Here is a 17,623-nt window from a genome sequence, read left to right as displayed (position 1 = left end):
CAGCCCTTGCTCTCATGTACTAGAGACAGTAATGTAAGCTCACATGACATTTATGACACTTTGTTGCCTCTTTTCAATGGTGGAAATATGAATGTTAGTTCCAATGAGGCAAATGTACAGCCTATGGGGGTTTCTGAAAATGTTACAGATTAGCCTATTATTGATGCTGATGTACATGATGTACTTGATGAGGAAAGGGATGAAAATGAGCAGGCTAGAGGTATGCCAAAATGGTTGGTGCACACTTTGCGTGACAGTAAATTGGATGGACCTTTGTCTAGTCATACTCGTTCAGGCTCTAGCCATGCATCTTATGCATCATATTGTTATGCTTTGGCTGTGTCTAGATTACATGATGTTGAGGAGCCTCTATCTTTTGATGAAGCAAATAATTCAAAAAATTTTATGGTTGCCATGCAATCAGAATATGATGCACTTATAGAAAATGACACATGGACTTTATGTGATTTGCCTCCTGGAAAAAATGCCATTGGTACCAAGTGGGTTTACAAGTTGAAACGCAAGCCGGATGGTGAGATCGATCGCCATAAGGCTCGACTTGTTGCAAAGGGTTATGCACAACAAAAAGGCATAGATTATTAAGAGAGTTTTTCTCCCACTTGTCGTATGACTACTGTGCGTTTTCTATGTGCATTGGCAGCTCACTTTGGTTGGGATGTACATCAATCATACATTGTTACTGCTTTCTTGCATGGTGATATATTTGAGGAAGTTTATGTAACGCAGCCTCGCGGTTTTGTCATAAAAGGACAAGAGGACAAAGTGTGCAGATGTAAGAAGGCTTTGTATGGGTTGAAGCAATCTCCTCGTGCTTGGTATGAGAAAGCTGACACTCATTTGGTCAAACAAGGCTTTGGTAACAGTCCAACAGAAAGCACATTGTATGTAAAGCGTGAGGGTGATGTACTTCTCATTATGCTTCTTTATGTCGATGATTTGCTAATCACTGGACCAAATGAAAGACATATTGCTGAAATTTAAGGCTGATTTGAATGCTACTTTCAAGATGAAAGATTTGGGGCTGTTGCATCATTACTTGGGTATACATTTTAAGCAGTGTGATGGTGGTATTGCCTTGTGTCAGAAAAGTTACATAGAGACATTGCTATGTAAGTTTGTACTTGAGGATTGCAAAACTATTGCCACTCCCATGGAAACATGTTTGAAGTTGAGTCTACATGATGCTCGCAATCGTGCTGATGTCACTCTTTACCAAAATGCTATTGGCTGCCTCATTTATGTATGCAACACAAGGCTGGATATTCAGTTTCAGTCTCACAGGTCAGCAGATTTATGCATAGCCCAGGGTCTAAGCATTGGCAGGCTGTCAAGAGGATTTTCTGCTACCTTAGTGGCAGTTTACATCTTGGCTTGTTTTATCCCAAGGGGGGATCATTGCCGCCATACTTACATGCTTTTTCAGACTCGGATTGGGATGGTTGTTTTGACACGCGAGTGTCCACAAGTGGTTTTTGTTTCATGCTTGGCAGTTCATGTATATCATGGTTGAGCAAGAAGCAACCTACTGTGGCCACTTTGAGTTGTGAGGCTGAGTACAGGGCAGTCTTCAAAGGTACGGTTGAGTGTGTATGGCTTAGACGCCTTATGACTGATTTGGGTGTTGGATAGGACACTGCCAACACTATCTACACTGACAGTCAGAGTGCATTGGCAGTTGCGAGGAACCTAGTTTGTCATGCTCGCACAAAGCACATTGAGGTGCATTACCAATATGTTAGGGAGAGGCTCTCAACAGGACAGATCAGCTTGGCTTATGTGCCAACACAAGACAACCTTGCAGATCTTTTCACAAAGGCATTGTCTCGTGAGAAGCTTGAAGCTTTCCGCAAAGCTTTGGGCTTACTCCCCTTTGTGGATTGATCATGTCCTCAGGGCATGGCACTTCCCTTTACTCATGTGCCAGCTCTCGTTCACCGCATCACTCCAGGGGGGATTTGTTACCATATACATGTGGTAGTGATGTGTGTGAACACACTAGGACCGCCGGGGCATTTTTTCCCTCTTTAGGAAGTTTTTTCCCCCGAGCACTGTATATACGCCCATCACTCTAGGGCTATCTATCTTTCCATTGCACACTAAGTAACAAAGTCTCTATTGTGTGCCTTGAGCTTCCTTCGTCTTCTTCAAGTTGTGTGCGTTTTTCTGCAACCCTAATTTCAACATATGCAATGACAAATATATACTTCTTGCACCAACAATGTCACGTGTTGAACCATCAACTAGATGCACACAACCAAATGTCCCACTAGAAAAGTCGATGAATCACTCAAGGCATGGCCTTACATGAAAAATAACATCATAATCTAGCAACCAATGTGGAGAAAGCGTGTGCACAAAGTAGACAATAATAAACTGGATGCAAGCATGACATTAGCATCAGTAGCATAGTCAGCCACTTCAAGTGCCTCACTAACTAGCTTGCTACCATATCTGCATTACGCATGCCTTTCTTGTGTTGCCTCCTATGCCTGAAGCAATGTTGTCAAATATGCCTAGTGTTGGGGTATAAAACCCAATGTGGTCACCCAGGTAAGTGGGCGGGCCGCCAGGTATGTACACATATTCTTTTGTAAAAACCTAATAAGAACTCACTATGCTCTACACATTACAGTAGAGCGAGTTCACCATATCGTCGTGCTCTTCTTCTCGCACTCTCTCTCTCGCGTCGCACTTCCGCTCGTACTCCTTCAACTGGTATCAGAGCTCAAATCGAGGCTCGGGGCAGCACTTGCAGGTAGCCAGAGTCACCTGCTCAGATTGGAGTGAGATTCGACAGGCGAAGACACGGCCCCAAATCCTGTGGGATCGGGCGAAGGGCAGGGTGTTGTCAGAATTTCATTCTGAGGTCATCTCGGCCACCATTCGGCTTCGATAAAGGTCTGCGCAGGCCATTTTCGACTACGTGGTCTCGACGGGTGCAGATCCGACTTTGCAAATTTGGGGTTTTTGGCCTACGACTACAGGTGCTGAGGATATCGACACTCCCAGAGTGTTGATTTGTGGCTGTCTACACATCGAAGGACGGCTCACAGTTCTTGGAGGCGTGTCACATACGACACGGGCGCATCTACACACAGACCGTAGGCGACATCCACTAGTTCATCAGGTAGTTTGTGTTTGCTGCTTGATATTCCAGATTTCATCCTGACATTGCAGGTACTTCCACATGGGATGTATTGTCTGAGACGATGTATGTCTGTTGAGGGTTTGCTGACTGTGAGTCACGCAAACAAACGCCGCAGCAGTTACAGCATACAGTGGGAAATTTGTGGATGTATGACTTTGTGGGAAGTCTATGTACTGTCAGATTACTGCAGCCTTTTTTGAGGGTCGAGTGAGGTTTTATTGAGCTAGGGGATTCTCGAATGTTGAGATCCTTTCGGTGATACAGGTCTTGGAGCGATCCCTCGAGCACCCTTAGATAGGCAGCTAGGATGTATTGACTGTGAGTTAGACAGTTGGGATTGCATCTTTGCTTTACTGCCGTTGAGGCATTGTCGCAGTCTATGCTTACAGGACACTGACAGGACAGTCAGAGACAGTACAAGTGCAGGACAGGTTTACCCGCAGCTTACAGTGTCAGAGAGACACTGTTTTTTGAGCTGTTTTTTGGTCTGTTTTTTGAGTACACCAGAGCCATTTTACAAAGGAGACTCTGCCGAAATTTATGCAGAATCTGAAGCTTTCTTGGTTCATTTGACAGGTTGATATTGGTTCAGAGGTCAGTTTACAGGGGAAACTCTGCCGAATTTTTCCAAGGAAAGTAAACCATTGTGAAGCGTAGCTATGGCTGGATCACAGGACACTGCTCTTTACAATATCAAGAAGCTGGATGGAACCAATTTCCCATTGTGGAAGAAGCAGATTTGGCACGTGTTGGTACAAAAGAAGCAAATAAAACCTAATAAGCTCAAGGGGATAAAACCAGAAGATATGGACGAAGATGAATGGAACGAAATGGATGAATTGGCACTTTCTACGATTATGCTGACTTCGGGAGAAAGCGTTTACTTCAATGTAGCAGACGAGATGTCGGCTTATCAAGCATGGTTAAAGCTGAGTGATCTTTATGAGAAGCAAAGTGCAGCTTCACAGGTATACTGGCTTAAGAAGCTTGTTGACTTGAAGATGAAAGAAGGGACACCTATGTCCAATCATCTGAATGAATTCAACACAATCTACAGTCAGTTGTCAGCTCAAGGTGTCAAGTTTGATGAACCTGTTAGAGCTATGTTCCTGTTGATCACATTGCCGGAAAGTTGGGACACTTTTCGCACAGCTTTGAGTAATTCTGCACCTCCAGATGGTTTGAACATAGCAGGTGTAGAAGGAAGTCTGCTTACTAAAGAAACCAATAGAAAGACAATGGACAAAGGCAAAGGAACAGCCTTAGTTGTCAGGGGAAGGACAAAAGAAAAGTACAAAGGTGGAAAGAGGAATCAATCTCGTAGCAAGTCCCGAAGTGCTAAAGGCAAGAGCGACATAGAATGCTACCATTGTGGCAAGAAGGGTCACATGAAAAGAGACTGCAGAGAATGGAAAGCAGAAAAAGGCAAAGAGAAAGCTGAAGACCATGGTGAGAAGAACAAGTCCTCAGTCAAGATTCAAGAAATAAATGTGACAAACACTGTTGCAGAGGATGACAGTCTAGTGTCAGGAGACATCTACTTCTTGAAGAATACAATGGACTCAGCTCTTCTTACAGCATCTGATGGAAATGCACTGAGTGACTGGATTATAGACTCAGGAGCATCACTTCATGTGTCTCCAAACAAGGAGTGGTTTACCTCTTATGTGACCACTAAAGATCATGTTCGGCTAGGCAATGGGTACACATGTGAGATCTTAGGTGTTGGAGATGTTCAATTGAAGTTTCAGAATGGCTCTTCTTTAACGCTGAAGAATGTGAGACATGTTCCCGCAATTACAAAGAGCTTGATCAGCACAGGTTTACTTGATGATGCTGGCTACGTCACGACTTTTGGACAGAACATGTGGAAGATATCCAAGGGTTCTATGACAATAGCACATGGAGTAAAGTCTGGAGGACTTTACATGATTTATGTATCAAATGTCTCTAAAAATGTAATCAATGTAACCGAGCAGCCGAACGTTTCTTTGTGGCATAGCCGGTTAGGACATATGTCCAAGAAGGGAATGGAAATCTTGTCTCGTTCTGGTTATTTGCCTGGCTTTTCATTTAATGATTTTGAATTTTGTGAACATTGTCTGTATGGTAAGCAAACACAGCAGCCACATAAGCATAGAAGCAGTAGAAGAGATACACTATTGGCACTTGTTCATAGTGATTTGTGTGGACCTATGCCTAACCTATCTGTAGGGGGAGTTTCTTACTTTATGACATTTATAGATGATTACTCGAGGAAAGTATGGGTTTACTTTCTCAAGCACAAGGATAAAGCGTTTAGTGTTTTCAAAAGTTTGTGACACTTGTGGAGAATCAGAGTGGCAAGAAGCTTAAATGCTTACGCACTGACAATGGTGGAGAGTATGTTTCAAAGGCCTTTTAGGACTTTTGTGAGTCAAAAGGTATAAAACGTGAACTTACTACTCCTTACAATCCTCCTCAAAATGGTGTTGCTAAGAGGATGAATAGGACCATACAAGAGAAGGTCAGAAGTATGTTCTCTAATGCACATCTGCCAAATGGGTTTTGGGCTGAAGCTGTATCAACAGCTGTTTATCTTGTAAATAGATCTCCTAGCAAGGTTTTGTAGAAGGATTCAGTACCAGAGATGGTATGGTCAGGCAAAATGCCCTCATACAAGCATCTCAGAGTCTTTGGCTGTGAGGCATATACTCACGTTCCAAAGGAATTTAGGAACAAACTTGAGCCAAAGAGTAGAAAGTGCTTCTTTCTAGGCTATGGTAATTCTGGTGAGATGGGGTACAGACTTTGGGATCCCGAATCCAGAAAGGTTGTCCGCAGCAATGATGTTCACTTTAATGAATCCAAATATCATTCTAAACCAGAAAGGGTTGAGGAGATTAGAAGAGTTGTCTTCCAAGAAGATGGACCTGCACGTGCAAGACAAAATGTCAGGGCTCAAGAGGAGCAAGGACAGGATAGAGTGGAACCACAGGTTGTGGCTGATGAGCCTAAGCCACCTATTGTGCGTAGATCTCGACGTGCCACGCGACCTCCTGATAGGTTTTTTCCATCTATGAACTATGTCATGTTGACTGATTGCAATGAGCCTTCATGTTGCAAGGAAGCACTGCAAATGAAGGACTCTGGGAATTGGCAATTGCCCATGAAGTCAGAGATGACAGCTCTGCATAAAAACCAGACATGGAAGATAGTTAAATTACCACAGGGCAAAAAGGCTCTACCCTGTAAATGGGTTTGCAGGTATAAGATCACCGCTCATGATAGTCAGCCAAAGTACAAAGCAAGGCTTGTTGCCAAGGGCTTTAAGCAAGAACAAGGCATTGACTTTGATGAAGTCTTCTCTCCGGTGGTCAAGATGACTACATTGAGATGCTTTCTTGCATTGGTTTCCATATTAGATTTGGTGTTGCACCAAATGGATGTCAAGACAGCGTTCTTGCATGGTGATTTAGATGTGGAAATTTACATGCAGCAGCCAGAAGGGTTTGTTGAGAAAGGCAAGGAAGATTGGGTATGCCAGTTGTTAAAGAGTCTTTACGGCTTAAAACAATCACCGAGGGCATGGTACCATAAATTCCACAAGTTTATGCTTTCTCAAGGCTACAAACGTAGTGAGTTCGATCACTGTCTATATACAAAGAAGGCTAAGGATGGTAGTTGGCTGATCCTTATTTTGTATGTGGATGACATGTTGATTGCTGGCAAGCACTTGGAAGAAATTTCAGCTTTGAAGTCAAAGATGGAAAAATCGTTTCACATGAAAGACATGGGTGAGGCAAGTCATATACTTGGTATGCGCATTGAGAGAGACAGATCAAAGAAGTTGATTTGGTTATCTCAAACAGAGTATATTGACAAGGTTTTGCAACGTTTCAATATGGAGAAGGGAAAGGCATTGAGTGTTCCATTGCCACCATATGTGAAACTTAGCAAACAAGATTGTCCTGTGTCTGAGGAAGAACAGGCTGAAATGGATAAGATTCCATATGCGTCTGCAGTGGGTAGTTTGATGTATGCAATGATTGCTACTGGCCCAGACATTGCATTTGCAGTGGGAGTAGTAAGTCGATACATGTCAAACCCAGGCAAGAAACATTGGGAGGCAGTGAAAGGAATATTGAGATACCTGAAAGCTACAAAGAGTATGCGTATATGCTATGGGAGTCAGGAGCTAAGTGTAAAGGGTTTTACAGACTCAGATTATGCAGGTGACTTAGACAACCGAAGGTCTACGTCAGGGTATGTCTTTACATTGGCTGGTGGAGCAGTATCATGGCGTTCTAGATTACAAGATTGTGTTACTCAGTCTACTACAGAGGCTGAATATGTTGCAGCATCAGAGGCATGCAAAGAATCAATTTGGCTTAATCGACTAGTAACAGATTTGGGAATCAAAGAAGAGATGCCTATGTTATATTGTGATAGTCAAAGTGCTATACAATTGGCTCGCAATCCAGTTTATCACTCAACGACAAAGCATGTGGACGTGAAGTATCATTTCATCAGGGAAATGCTCGAGGATAAGCATCTTCAGCTTGTCAAAGTTCACACCACAGAAAATCCTGCTGATCTACTTACAAAAGGACTTCCCTCAGAGAGCTTTGCGCATTTTCGCAAGCAGTTAGGTGTAGGGTAGTACATCACTTCTCTACATCTCTTGTATATTAGCTGGTATAGTAGCTTCTCTCACACTTAAAGTACCACATTGGACTTTAAGTGGGAGGTTGTTGGGGTATAAAGCCCAATGTGGTCGCCCAGGTAAGTGGGCGGGCCGCCAGGTATGTACACATATTCTTTTGTAAAAACCTAATAAGAACTCACTATGCTCTACACATTACAGTAGAGCGAGTTCACCATATCGTCGTGCTCTTCTTCTAGCACTCTCTCTCTCTCGCGTCGCACTTCCGCTCGTACTCCTTCACCTAGCATGAATACAATGCCAACATTGCATAAGCCAACAAGAATGAGAACGAAGCGCTCGGGGGATTCACCATGGAAAACTTACCGCACCACGTAAGTGCATGTGAGGGGGGGTTTTTTTACAAGTTACATAAGCGTATAAGTTAGGGGGCAGGCCCCTAATAATTTATCACCCAAGGTTAAAAATAAAGGAAGGGGTATCATATTTAGGGGGGGAGGGGTGGGGGGGGGGGGAATGAGAGGAAGTTTTTGTGTTTCAAAATCATGGCTTCCCAAAAGAGTCTTCCCTCAAACTTGTGAGTCAATAGCTACAAATATACATGCAAGAACTAGCACTGCTTTGTATCAATTGCTTGTTTTGTGATCATAGTTCATTTGTTGAGGGATAAAAGCTATAAAGTTGTTGTATAGATGAAAATTACACAGAGAACCTAACAACTTTATAACCATGTTTTTTGAGTAATTTAGATGGGTCCAAATTGGACGAGTAGCTAGAGTGCAGGCTGAACGGGCACATAGTTTGAAAGTCAAACTAAGACACATTGAGGGTACATCTAGTTATCAATAGAAATTGTTCCTTTTTACGTTGCCAATCACTGTGCTACACACTCTCTGACTATTTTTACTCAGTTAGATCATGTGAGACATACATTTTATATGTAAGATAGGGGTATAATAGTTTTTTGCATTGATTATCGTATAAACGTAGAAAGGGGGGTCATATTATCTAATATGAGTCGTATATAGGGGTTTTATCAAAGTTGTCCGCTCGCAGGTGGTGTCCCATTTTGTATATAGAGTGAAGCCCCCGGGCCGAAGCGTCAACCCTATAGACTCAACATAATACATATGCATGCTCTTCTTTAGCATACTTGGAGGTCTTTCTGGTTCTAGTATTTGGATAAACCATCTTATCGCTTGGTGAATCTCTTTAAAAATCCTTTAGCAATCTTAGCTTCATCTTGCTTCAAATTTTGTAGTGCATGCCATATCTCTTCATCGTTCTTCCACTTTGAAAGCTAGATATGGAATATTTCTTGACCTCCTTAAGTGTTGCATGAAAGATCTCATTGGCATTCTTGTGCTAAGCCTCGTATTGTATTACCACCTTCAGACAGCATCCTTCAAGAAAAGTTGGAGCAATCTCTCTTTGTCCTTAACCTATGATGGGATTGCTTATGAATGTAACCGCCAAGAATTCTAGGAACACATCCCCATTGGTGTCACCATTGAAATTTGGATACATAAATGCCATCACAACACCAAATTAAAGGTAGCTAAAGATGAATCCTCCATGGGGGCACCAAAAATTTGTGAGGAAGAAGAGAAACAATCTTGATCCTCTATAGATTTCCCATACTACTCTTTGGAAAGACACCAAGATATGAAATCTCCAAACATAGGAATTCCAACTCCCTTTGTCACAAGTCCCCAAATTGTGATACTTGTTTAGATACGCTAATACGTAGCTAAGAAACATGTCAAGGAGTCAAAAAGAGATCACATGATGAGTCTCAATACCAAATCCACGTCATGATGATTCATGATAGCCAAAAATGATACAAAAACACCAAAAATAAACAATCAATTACACCTAAAAATGAAGAAGGGCCATTAAGTTATTGCTAAAGATAGTTGTAAAAAACTATACACTCACAAATTGGAAGATAAAAAAACACCATTGTGTCTAGAACATGCTAACACTTCCAAAAGAGAAGACTACCAGGTTACATAGTTTTGATGTAGTGAATATGAAAGTTACGTGCACAACAACATTTCTCAACATCCAAAGATCATTTTTTACTTCATCTACTCCGTCTCTTATTTCATGCAAGTTCAAAAATGGAGGTCCCTTCCTCTTTCATTTAGGGTCTCACTTTCTCTCAATATAGGTGACTCGTTGTCCTCAGACTTCCTAACTTGCACTACATGTCTGCCACTTCTTTATTTATTATCTTGACATTGCATGATTTAGCAAGGCTTAGGGCTTATCAAAATCAGATCCATGCACTACTAAACTGATTTATTACATGTGCACACATGTAAGACAAAGAACAAATACTGTCTTCCAAAAATGCAAGGCAATGTGATACATAAAACTTTTCATGTGTGACTGTCCTAAAACTTTATAATTTTCCTTGGCTAAGTCGATGCCATTGACAAGGTGAAATTAGTGTTTGGCCAAAATAATAGATATAATGGATCCACCACAATGAGCACCCTAGACAGTGCATTGCATGGTCCATTGAAGTAGCTGGCAAAGTAGCAAGCAAGACTAGAGAGGATTCTATGGAGGCCAAGGGGATACCAATTAAGCCATCTAGAGGTCTCACAATTTATATGTAATTTAGATTTCAACTCTTCACAAGATATAGAGAAGTCGTGACACTTGCAAGGTGTGTGAGATGCAAGGGAGAAGTTGGGGTTTAAATACCATAAAGGACATTTGGCTCGGCTTGAAGGTGATGGTGTATCATGGCAATCACTAGCTTCTTGTTTTATGTGCATTGCTTTCTCCTTCCTTCCACCACTACACTTCTTTGGTGTTCTCTTTTGATCTTGTGGAGCACTTCAACAATGTAAAGTATACATAGATAAAGATGACCATTAACTATAGGTGGGACGAGTTGCACACAAAAATGCGGATCCTATGCATCACAATGTGGTTGTAACCTCGAGGGAGTCAAAGTGACAATTGTCAATATCTAAGGAAAAAGAAATTATTAGTCACTTGTTTCTCTTTTACTATATTGAAAGATAGTTGCATCATGGGACTCTAACACCTAGCTTTACTATCACGTCATGGTTGTTTGATTCCCCTCCTTGGCTATGCCTTGACATTGCTTTGTCTTTTATTTCTAATTGGCTGCACAATGAAAGCTGTCATCTTTTATTGGTTAAAATAACGCCATCACATGGTGGGGCAGGTTGTATAAAAGTCACATACGAATGCAGTGCAACACTGACCTAAAGTTGGGCTCACAAACATTATGCTTAGGCTGAGGACAACTGGAAAGGCTTGATTGAGTTAAAAAATGAGGGGTTGCCAAAAGCTTGGGTAGCCTCCTTAGTGCGTCCAAAATTATGAGCGTTGCCCACACACTTACAACCACTACCATGCTTCTTTACGCACTAGACGCTAATCTGCATCATCGGCACAGATGGGAGAGAATGACCTTATTTGGAAAGGAATCTTCTTCTCAAGAAAAACTTATTTGGTTGTTATAAACTTACCCTTCAAACCTCAACTTCTCTTTAAATTTAGATATTAACTTATTATGTCACTAAACCTTTTGCACACATAATTTATGCAAAGTAAGAGCATTTCTTTTGAAAAACTTATAGTTCCCCTTGATGGAAAATAAGGTTAGTTCCAAAAGTAACTCCATTACCTAGTTTCCTTTGATTTATGGCTTTAGGTAAAATTATAATATATCTTAGAAATCAATAAAAAGGGTTATGCAAGAGATTAAGAGATAATTAAGGATATTAGTCACCATTCAATCATGCATACTATTTAGATAATTATGCATTTGGAGAAAAACCTTCCGTTTGCATCTGCTTCCTGAGCTACCCTAGCACAATGAAGTTGGGCATATCCTGCGATCAATGCGTTTGAGTTAATGACATTTCGTAGGGAAAGCCCATCAAGATTTCTTTTTTCTTTCATGAGAGAACCACACTTGACATACACGTAGACCAAATCACAGCCAAGTACAATATTTTTTCACCACCAAACTGCTATCAACAATCTCAATGTTGAAGGAGTACGAGCGAAAGTGCGACGAGAGAGAGAGTGCGAGAAGAAGAGCACGACGATATGGTGAACTCGCTCTACTGTAATGTGTAGAGCATAGTGAGTTCTTATTAGGTTTTTACAAAAGAATATGTGTACATACCTGGCGGCCCGCCCACTTACCTGGGCGACCACATTGGGCTTTATACCCCAACAACCTCCCACTTAAAGTCCAATGTGGTACTTTAAGTGTGAGGGAAGCTACTATACAAGCTAATATACAAGAGATGTAGAGAAGTGATGTACTACCCTACACCTAACTGCTTGCGAAAATGCGCAAAGCTCTCTGAGGGAAGTCCTTTTGTAAGTAGATCAGCAGGATTTTCTGTGGTGTGAACTTTGACAAGCTGAAGTTGCTTATCCTCGAGCATTTCCCTGATGAAATGATACTTCACATCCACATGCTTTGTCTTTGAGTGATAAACTGGATTGCGAGCCAATTGTATAGCACTTTGACTATCACAATATAACACAGGCATCTCTTCTTTGATTCCCAAATCTGTTACTAGTCGATTAAGCCAAATTGATTCTTTGCATGCCTCTGATGCTGCAACATATTCAGCCTCTGTAGTAGACTGAGTAACACAATCTTGTAATCTAGAACGCCATGATACTGCTCCACCAGCCAATGTAAAGACATACCCTGACGTAGACCTTCGGTTGTCTAAGTCACCTGCATAATCTGAGTCTGTAAAACCCTTTACACTTAGCTCCTGACTCCCATAGCATATACGCATACTCTTTGTAGCTTTCAGGTATCTCAATATTCCTTTCACTGCCTCCCAATGTTTCTTGCCTGGGTTTGACATGTATCGACTTACTACTTCCATTGCAAATGCAATGTCTGGGCGAGTAGCAATCATTGCATACATCAAACTACCCACTGCAGACGCATATGGAATCTTATCCATTTCAGCCTGTTCTTCCTCAGACACAGGACAATCTTGTTTGCTAAGTTTCACATATGGTGGCAATGGAACACTCAATGCCTTTCCCTTATCCATATTGAAACGTTGCAAAACCTTGTCAATATACTCTGTTTGAGATAACCAAATCAACTTCTTTGATCTTTCTCTCTCAATGCGCATACCAAGTATATGACTTGCCTTACCCATGTCTTTCATGTGAAACGATTTTGCCATCTTTGACTTCAAAGCTGAAATTTCTTCCAAGTGCTTGCCAGCAATCAACATGTCATCCACATACAAAATAAGGATCAACCAACTACCATCCTTAGCCTTCTTTGTATATAGACAGTGATCGAACTCACTACGTTTGTAGCCTTGAGAAAGCATAAACTTGTGGAATTTATGGTACCATGCCCTCGGTGATTGTTTTAAGCCGTAAAGACTCTTTAACAACTGGCATACCCAATCTTCCTTGCCTTTCTCAACAAACCCTTCTGGCTGCTGCATGTAAATTTCCACATCTAAATCACCATGCAAGAACGCTGTCTTGACATCCATTTGGTGCAACACCAAATCTAATATGGCAACCAATGCAAGAAAGCATCTCAATGTAGTCATCTTGACCACCGGAGAGAAGACTTCATCAAAGTCAATGCCTTGTTCTTGCTTAAAGCCCTTGGCAACAAGCCTTGCTTTGTACTTTGGCTGACTATCATGAGCGGTGATCTTATACCTGTAAACCCATTTACAGGGTAGAGCCTTTTTGCCCTGTGGTAATTTAACTATCTTCCATGTCTGGTTTTTATGCAGAGCTGTCATCTCTGACTTCATGGCCAATTGCCAATTCCCGGAGTCCTTCATTTGCAGTGCTTCCTTGCAACATGAAGGCTCATTGCAATCAGTCAACATGACATAGTTCATAGATGGAAAAAACCTATCAGGAGGTCGCGTGGCACGTTGAGATCTACGCACAATAGGTGGCTCAAGCTCAGCCACAACCTGTGGTTCCACTCTATCCTGTCCTTGCTCCTCTTGAGCCCTGACATTTTGTCTTGCACGTGCAGGTCCATCTTCTTGGAAGACAACTCTTCTAATCTCCTCAACCCTCTCTGGTTTAGAATAATATTTGGATTCATTAAAGTGAACATCATTGCTGCGGACAACCTTTCTGGATTCGGGACCCAAAGTCTGTACCCCATCTCACCAGAATTACCATAGCCTAGAAAGATGCACTTTCTACTCTTTGGCTCAAGTTTGTTCCTAAATTCCTTTGGAACGTGAGTATATGCCTCACAGCCAAAGACTCTGAGATGCTTGTATGAGGGCATTTTGCCTGACCATACCATCTCTGGTACTGAATCCTTCTACAAAACCTTGCTAGGAGATCTATTTACAAGATGAACAGCTGTTGATACAGCTTCAGCCCAAAACCCATTTGGCAGCTGTGCATTAGACAACATACTTCTGGCCTTCTGTTGTATGGTCCTATTCATCCTCTCAGCAACACCATTTTGAGGAGGATTGTAAGGAGTAGTAAGTTCACGTTTTATACCTTTTGACTCACAAAAGTCCTGAAAGGCGTTTGAAACATACTCTCCACCATTGTCAGTGCGTAAGCATTTAAGCTTCTTACCACTCTGATTCTCCACAAGTGTCACAAACGTTTTGAAAACACTAAACGCTTCATCCTTGTGCTTGAGAAAGTAAACCCATACTTTCCTCGAGTAATCATCTATAAATGTCATAAAGTAAGAAACTCCCCCTAGAGATAGGTTAGGCATAGCCCACACAAATCACTATGAACAAGTGCCAACCTTGTATCTCTTCTACTGCTTCTATGCTTATGTGGCTGCTGTGTTTGCTTACCATACAGACAATGTTCACAAAATTCAAAATCATTAAATGAAAAGCCAGGCAAATAACCAGAACGAGACAAGATTTCCATTCCCTTCTTGGACATATGTCCTAACCGGCTATGCCACAAAGAAACGTTCGGCTGCTCGGTTACATTGATTACATTTTTAGAGACATTTGATACATGAATCATGTAAAGTCCTCCAGACTTTACTCCATGTGCTACTGTCATAGAACCCTTGGATATCTTCCACATGTTCTGTCCAAAAATGGTGACGTAGCCAGCATCATCAAGTAAACCCGTGCTGATCAAGCTCTTTGTAATTGCGTGAACATGTCTCACATTCTTCAGCGTGAAAGAAGAGCCATTTTGAAACTTCAGTTGAACATCTCCAACACCTAAGATCTCACATGTCTGCCCATTGCCTAGCCGAACATGATCTTTAGTGGGCACATAAGAGGTAAACCACTCCTTGTTTGGAGACACATGAAGTGATGCCCCTGAGTCTATAATCCAGTCACTCAGTGCATTTCCATCAGATGCTGTAAGAAGAGCTGAGTCCATTGTATTCTTCAAGAAGTAGATGTCTCCTGACACTAGACTGTCATCCTCTGCAACAGTGTTTGTCACATTAATTTCTTGAATGTTCACTGAGGACTTGTTATTCTCACCATGGTCTTCAGCTTTCTCTTTGCCTTTTTCTGCTTTCCATTCTCTGCAGTCTCTTTTCATGTGACCCTTCTTGCCACAATGGTAGCATTCTATGTCGCTCTTGCCTTTAGCACTGCGGGACTTGCTACGAGACTGATTCCTCTTTCCACCTTTGTACTTTTCTTTGGTCCTTCCCCTGACAACTAAGGCTGTTCCTTTGCCTTTGTCCATTGTTTTTCTATTGGTTTCTTCAGTAAGCAGACTTCCTTCTACACCTGCTATGTTCAAACCATCTGGAGGTGCAGAATTACTCAAAGCTGTGCGAAAAGTGTCCCAACTTTCCGGCAATGTGATCAACAGGAACATAGCTCTAACAGGTTCATCAAACTTGACACCTTGAGCTGACAACTGACTGTAGATTGTGTTGAATTCATTCAGATGATTGTACATAGGTGTCCCTTCTTTCATCTTCAAGTCAACAAGCTTCTTAAGCCAGTATACCTGTGAAGCTGCACTCTGCTTCTCATAAAGATCACTCAGCTTTAACCATGCTTGATAAGCCGACATCTCGTCTGCTACATTGAAGTAAACGCTTTCTGCCAAAGTCAGCATAATGGTAGAAAGTGCCAATTCATCCATTTCGCTCCATTCATCTTCGTCCATATCTTCTGGTTTTATCCCCTTGAGCTTTATAGGTTTTATCTGCTTCTTTTGTACCAACACGTGCCAAATCTGCTTCTTCCACAATGGGAAATTGGTTCCATCCAGCTTCTTGATATTGTAAAGAGCAGTGTCCTGTGATCCAGCCATAGCTACGCTTCACAGTAGTTTACTTTCCTTGGAAAAATTCGGCAGAGTTTCTACTGTAAACTGACCTCTGAACCAATATCAACATGTCAAATGAACCAAGAAAGCTTCAGATTCTCCAGAAATTTTGGCAGAGTCTCCTTTGTAAAATGGCTCTGGTGTACTCAAAAAACAGACCAAAAAACAGCTCAAAAAACAGTGTCTCTCTGACACTGTAAGCTGCGGGTAAACCTGTCCTGCACTTGTACTGTCTCTGACTGTCCTGTCAGTGTCCTGTAAGCATAGACTGCGACAATGCCTCAACGGCAGTAAAGCAAAGATGCAATCCCAACTGTCTAACTCACAGTCAATACATCCTAGCTGCCTATCTAAGGGTGCTCGAGGGATCGCTCCAAGACCTGTATCACCGAAAGGATCTCAACATTCGAGAATCCCCCAGCTCAATAAAACCTCACTCGACCCTCAAAAAAGGCTTCCTCCAGCTCAATAAAACCTCACTCGACCCTCTGATAGTACATAGACTTCCCACAAAGTCATACATCCACAAATTTCCCACTGTATGCTGTAACCGCTGCGGCGGTTGTTTGCTGCGTGACTCACAGCCAGCAAACCCTCAACAGACATACATCATCTCTGACAATACATCCCATGTGGAAGTACCTGCAATGTCAGGATGAAATCTGGAATATCAAGCAGCAAACACAAGCTACCTGATGAACTAGTGGATGTCGCCTACAGTCTATGTGTAGATGCGCCCGTGTTGTATGTGACACGCCTCCAAGAACTGTGAGCCGTCCTTCGATGTGTAGACAGCCACAAATCAACACTCTGGGAGTGTCGATATCCTCAGCACCTGCAGTCGTAGGCCAAAAACCTTAAATTTGCAGAGTCGAATCTGCACCCACCGAGACCACGTAGTCGAAAATGGCATGCGCAGACCTTTGTCGAAGCCGAACGGTGGCCGAGATGACCTCAGAATGAAATTCTGAGAACACCAAGCCCTCCGTGCTTGCCCACAGGATTTGGGACCGTGTCTTCGCCTGTCGAATTTCACTCCAATCTGAGCTGGTGACTCTAGCCTCCTGCAGTGCTGCCCCGAGCCTCGATCTGAGCTCTGATACCAGTTGAAGGAGTACGAGCGAAAGTGCGACGGGAGAGAGAGTGCGAGAAGAAGAGCTCGACGATATGGTGAACTCGCTCTACTGTAATGTGTAGAGCATAGTGAGTTCTTATTAGGTTTTTACAAAAGAATATGTGTACATACCTGGCGGCCCGCCCACTTACCTGGGCGACCACATTGGGCTTTATACCCCAACAAATGTGAGAAACCCTCTCTTTGCATTTGTTTAAAGCAACCTAGGGCCATAAGAGCACTCCAAGACACTTTGTATGGCGAGCATCCCTCACTTTGCCTCTTGTAAAAGAAGACCATATCTTTTTTGCCATATCCATGTTGCACATATCTTGCAATCAACAGCCCCTGCTTAGCAATCGCATCATGAATTTTGATA

The sequence above is a fragment of the Adiantum capillus-veneris genome, chromosome 11 (assembly GCF_014529385.1).
Source record: "Adiantum capillus-veneris isolate H3 chromosome 11, ASM1452938v2, whole genome shotgun sequence".
Lineage (NCBI taxonomy): Eukaryota > Viridiplantae > Streptophyta > Polypodiopsida > Polypodiales > Pteridaceae > Adiantum > Adiantum capillus-veneris.
This window is presented reverse-complemented; position numbering follows the sequence as displayed.